Genomic DNA, 6,000 nt, shown 5'->3' on the forward strand with positions numbered 1-6,000 from the left:
TTTGGTGATTCTCAAGCATGAATAAGACCCAAAAAATGTTGGTGCATGTGGCCCTGAGGTGCTAACAGATATGAAATGTCAGTAAAGCAGAGATAACTAGATACGATTGAGGAGTACACTTGCTGATGTCATGGCGAAGCTGTACTTTTAGCAAAAATTGTAGTGTGAAACACACCTGAAGATTGGCTTCACCAGGCCTTTCATTGTCATCAGTTCTTACCAGATCAGAGTGACAATCTTCTTCAGCTTCTGCCTAGTAGAGAACAGTAAGACATGAATATACAGCCTGTATATGCATCTCTAACACTTCTACATAGCACCAGCTTCACAGAATCTCACTTAAAAAAATTAGATATATTTCCCTCCCCATCCACATGTTCCTGTTGATATGTACAAGTAATTCAACTGTGTCAGGTCTGTTATTAAACTGTTAATGAAAAGAATGCTTTTGTGTTTGACTTCAACTGGCCAGTGTCAGGACTACTTAGCTGCCATATAGTTATCATGAACAAGATATTTAACTCCACAAAAATCAGATTGCTTGTAAACTTCATACCTCATGAAAATTAGTCATAACTTTCTAGAGGAAACTGAATGCACATTTGGTTTGTCTTCACTCATTTAAAAAGTTCAATGCAGCAGTCCTGCTTATAAAGGTGCTTTACAACTAAGTTGCAAAGGAATACTTGGTGCATTTTACCATACATATAAATGTACCAAGTGTTCCTTTGCAACTTAGTTGTAAATCACCTTTATATATACGCAGCTAAAACAGTGCCTGAACAACTGGTTCAGCATCCAGTGGCAAAATGCTTAGCATCACCCTGAAATGTAAAAAGTGCCACCTAATTCTCTTCTACTTACTGTTTTCCTTTGCACTGCAAATTTAATACCCCACAAAGTGCATTGGTCTGCATTGTGAAAGTTTACATCCCAAACAGAGGAGCCAAAATCAAAAGCTTTCGTTGCTAATTTGAAATGTAAATCAACCATCTTTCATTGAGGCTAGCAATCTGGAATATCCCACTCTCCCCATTTTTAAAGAGTTTATCTGAAGAATCCCTCCAATTCTGGATGAAAATCCTAATCGGATTTCAAACATGATGCAAGTGAAATATTCCAATATAAAATTAATATTGGCATATTTGCTATAGCTTTAGTGTGTCACACTAATTGAGAAGCATTTTAAGACATTGCAGGCAAGCAGTGTTCACTAAAGGAATTCTGCTAACAATTAAGACCTGAATCTGTCTTGCATTTTCTGTAGCCACTAGGCATATCATAAATGGCTGCAGAGATGCAAGTGGTATTGTGATGTTACAACTATGAAATCAAACTGGAAGAGGGAAAGATGCACTCTAAAGTTACGAGCAGGGCTCCTGGTTTTCTCCGATTAAAAAAAACAAACAAACAAAAAATTCTGACAAAACCCCCAAAATCTGTTGTTAAAATTAAAAGCCCTCCCCCCGCCCCCGATGGTACCCCAAAGCACACCCCAGCCCTGCTGGTGTCCCTCAAGTGCCCCCACAACAGCCCCCCGCTCCCTATTTGTGCCTCTTGCCCCCCAGCCCTGCCAGAGGGGGCCCCCAGCTGCCAGGACTATGGGGCCAGGAAGCCAAGTCTGCAGCTCCCTGCCCCCAACAGCAGGCAGCTGCAGCAGAGCCAGCTCCTCCACTGATGCCACCTGCTTGGGCGGGGGTGGGGCCAGCTCCTGGCTCCTCCCAGCCCTGCTAGTGCCCCCTAGCTGTGACCTACAACCCCACTGCACCCTGCCAGAGGGGTCCCAGGCCCCCAACAAGCCACACACACAGGCTCCAGGAGCAAAGAGTGAGGCTAAGCCCAGGTGAGCCTTGGCTGACTGAGGGCCTCAGGCCCCACCCTTCCCCCTGCAGGCAGGGCCAGGTTTCCTGTCCTGTTGCAGGAGCTCAACCAGCCTGAAGAGCTCTTTGCAAATGTGGGGAATCCGTGGGTTTCTCTGCTAAAAGGAGAAATCCGCGTTTTCTCTGATAAAAAGGGGAAATCCATGGGTTTCTCTGTTCTTCCATGGGAAATGGAAAACCTGGTTCCCTGGTTATGAGTGACAGAAGGTAGTATTCTGATGGACAATATTGCTGATCAATATCAAAGCATGGCCCAAAATTCTGGTGATCACGGTTGAGATACCTTAAATAACAAGAAGACCACTACCAAAAAAACCATGACATGGGACTGTATTCTCTGCCTGCTTTATTTTGCGCACATAGTAGGAAACATAGCTATTTGTTCTGGCAATATCATGGCTTCTTAAAAGAAAAGTTCTTTAGCTTACTCTGTTCGGTCTCTCTCCAATGCAAGGGAGGAGAAATGGTCACATACTTGAAACTGAAAACTTAAAGAGCTATTACTAATGAAAACAAGAATCCCCACACTATATTACTGAATAAGGTTTACAAATATTTTTAAATCTTTACTAAGTTTCAGAAATTAACCATGTAACTTGTGTCCTTTAAAAAAACAAAAACTACACACAACTATTCAAGTAAAACAGAAATAGGTAAGTATATGTCAACCAAGAACAGGTTTTCTTTTGATTAGCACAGCATAGGAAGTGTGTACCAACATGAAGATCTCTGTAGCATTTCCAAAAGCCATGCTAACTATTAAGCTTAAGTGCAAGGGTCTTTAATAAACCAAAGAATACACAATGAATGAGACAGTGCAACCTCCACATCAAACAAACTGTTTTTACTAAAAGTGCTTGAGACTTAAGGACCTTTAAAAAAAAATTAAATCTAGCTATTGTTTTAAAAAACAAAACAAAACTGTAATTAATGCTTATAAACAGAGCACAAAAAACAGACTAATATCGGGGAGTCAATCATAAGATATATATTGCAAACAATGACTGAACAAAATGAAACTTTAGTTTTACTGACGGTTACAGCTATTGCAAATTAAGACCTTAAAGCCACAGTTTGAATGTTAGGTTTACATTAGGAGGGAAAATCTGGTTCAGTGAAAAGCATAATCCTGAAACCAGGAGGGAGGGGGGGGAGGGGGGCGGAAAACAACGACGATGACAACACACCACTACTAGAGCTCACCCACTCTAAAAAAAAAAAAAACAACAAAACAGTCTCAGCAAATATTTCAGAAGAGTACTAAAAATACAGTACAAAAAATAGACAACTACTTAAATCAGTTCTGTATTTCAATACATCAAAAATATGTTAACACTCACTTTTCCAAATGGCTGTTTTAATACACAAGATCAAAATTTAAATATTAAAATCAATGTCCAGTTGCTACTAGAATTGTAGCGTTAAAACATCAATGTTTAGCCAGATGGCCTGAGAAAGGAGATTTGGCCTTGACTAAAAGTTGGGTTCCATTCCAATTTAAGCTGAGTATACACTGACTCAACCCATATATCTAGCTCTGCAAAAACGCAGGAGGAAGCAAGTTAATGCTTTATCTTGATCTATCATCTAGTTTTTGGGAGATGTTGAATGTAGTATCTGAATGCAACTAATAACTGGCCACTCCAAAGTTTGGCTACAGCATGTGTGTCTAGTGTCCTAGATTACAATGGGTCTGCTGGGCTGGTTTGTCATCCATACAGGTTGCTCTTGTCTATATCTGAATGACTGTGTCCCAGGACTGCTGATATTTTTCAGAACTTGCACTGCAGTATGCACAGCTTCCACAGAGTAAATGACACTGAATCAATCCATTTTCAGTTTGCGATCTGACATTCAAATTGCATTTTTTTGAATCTCAATGTTCAATACATTTAAAAAAAGCTATCAGGAAGAAAATTATCTAGAAATAATCAATAATCTAAAACAGTTTTTCTAGCTTTCAGAGTCAGAAGCTTCACTTGGAAATTTGTGTTTTCCTTAAACTCTGCTTTATACATCTAATTAGACACTGTTATTTCTTGGTCAATGCAACTTGTGGACTGGACTTGGAATACCCCATGAATACAGTATCTAAGCACCTACGCAGCCTGTAAATACAGTGGGTATGCGCACTGATTTCCAGGAAAAGAGGCATTCTTGTTAAACCACTTAAACCTATTAAAAATTATACAACAGCAAAATATAACGGTGGTGAAGTTAAAAGAATTTTGCACTGAAAGCTTTCTGGAACAAAAATACCCAAATGTAAAATCTAAATCGAGTAATCCACTACTCAACTGTCCTTTCACACTACTTCACATTGTCAACTTTTGTCTTGGCTACCAAGTTTTTACACTGGTCACCGAACTCTCAGAATGTCAGTCAGTGTTGCCTGAGCCATTTTATAGGAAAAGACCTTGAACAGCTCACACTCAGTCCAAACACCTGAGACTAACCCATCTGAACTTCCAGGCCTGTGCAAAGCCCATCTGACTAGCCGCAAGTTTAAGAGGTCTTTTAGCTAAAATTCTGACCAGTCACTTGTGTCTGCACATAGTATGTGATCTAGTAAATGATCTCCAATTTGTGGTTCTCAACCATTTTGGTCTCAAAGTGCTCCTCAGAAAATGAGAGCTCTTAGCTTCCACTTTTTGACTGCAGAACAATTCTTCAGGTGCAAAGAACTCAGAAAGACCACAACAGGTGAATGCTTTTAAATTTATGATTTCATATTTAAAATCTCAGGGTTTATCTTGTGAATTGATTGAGAATCAGTTCAGTAATATGACGTTTCTTCTCCCACTTTGAAAAACTAAAACTGAAATATCAATGTAATGTGAAGCTCTGCAATGTTCTGGAGTTCACACAAGACTGTTTTCCCGATTATTTAACCTCGCCTCCTCTGCAGAGGTAAACATGAGCTTATCTCTTGTTAGCCTTTCCCTTACTAACTTCACTGCCAAATTATCCATTCTATTCCTGTCTCTATACTAGCAACATAATAAGGACGTTATCATGCTGCTTAAAGGCATTTTCACCCGGAACCACTTTAACACATACTGATCTATACAAATGTCTAATGAGTTTATCAGGTCCATATCAATAAAAACTAGCAAAAGAAACAACCAAGTGGGGAAACCTGGTAACCGTGAGCCAACTTGTTTCGGATTATGCCTTGTAAAAACATGTGGGTCAGGTTAACTCATGCATTTATTTACAAAGCTCTGTTTAAACTTGTCATATCCAAAGAGCTTGTTCATGTTCAGAGTTCAAGTTGATATTGTTTTGCAAGCTATAAGTCCAGGTTTTTTCCCTTAAACGGTACAGCAGCCTAGCAACTCCCAACTAGAGTTTAACAGTACTGAAGTAAAGACTGAGGTTACTGACATACAGGTTCCCCCATACAGTTAACACCAGGCTCAGCTGATCCAATGCAAAAGGTAGTCTTTGCATCACCCACAACCACTAGACCATTTGGGGATGAAAGCAAACTTTAGGTGAACTATTTGTCTTCAAGTCCAAAGGGGTTGTGTCTGTGACAAGGTCGCAGATTTAGAGGATCCCCATGGGCCTTTCCCTGGCTACTGCATGCTCCAATTAACACTTTTACCTGCTCTGTGCACCTAAGGAGCTTTTATGATCTGGGCCCAGTTAGACAGAGCCCCAAGAATATTACGACCATCCCACAGACAAGCAAAGATTTCTTAGGGTGATGGCCCATTAGTGCCGCGAGAGGTGAGGACATCCCAGGGCAACAGCTTTTACTGGACCAGAGACGTAGCTGGGGTCGAGCTAGACGAGCTTAAGCCGTTCTTTGATGGACCAGGCAGGGACCTCCCGTTTCGCGATCCCAAGCTCCTCTAACCCTCCCCCAGCCATGTCACTGGCTCAGTAAAAGCTGCCACCCTCGGAAACCCTCGCCTCTGGCACCAATTCTGGACCTCCTCCGTCACCCTGGCGCTGCCCTCTCCTTTACTTGCCGTCCAGCTGCTCCGCACGTGGGTCCCCTCTTTCCTTCAGGCTCGGCCCCGGCCCCGGCCGAGGGCGCCGCAACAGCCGGGGGGGACGGGACAGTTTAAGTAAGTGCCCGGATTGTTTACCGTTGTAACAGCCGGGGGGG

The 6,000-nt window shown here is 41.5% G+C and overlaps 1 protein-coding gene across 5 annotated transcripts in view; it reads right to left on the bottom strand.

The window, feature by feature from the left end:
- The window catches only part of FBXO9 (F-box protein 9), a 35,749-nt gene extending 29,804 nt beyond the window's left edge, over positions 1-5,945 (bottom strand). For 3 of the 5 annotated variants that reach the window (XR_003094261.1, XM_025205101.1, XM_006024476.3), the window contains exon 1: positions 176-253. The gene's annotated coding sequence lies outside the window, so the exon portion shown is untranslated. Of the gene's footprint in view, positions 1-175; positions 254-5,860 lie in introns of those variants that run through there. The other 2 variants (XM_025205100.1, XM_006024475.3) reach the window with 2 other exon arrangements.
- Between the last annotated feature and the right edge of the window lie 55 nt (positions 5,946-6,000).

The sequence above is a fragment of the Alligator sinensis genome, unplaced genomic scaffold, assembly GCF_000455745.1.
Source record: "Alligator sinensis unplaced genomic scaffold, ASM45574v1 scaffold1012_1, whole genome shotgun sequence".
Classification (NCBI taxonomy): Eukaryota; Metazoa; Chordata; order Crocodylia; family Alligatoridae; genus Alligator; species Alligator sinensis.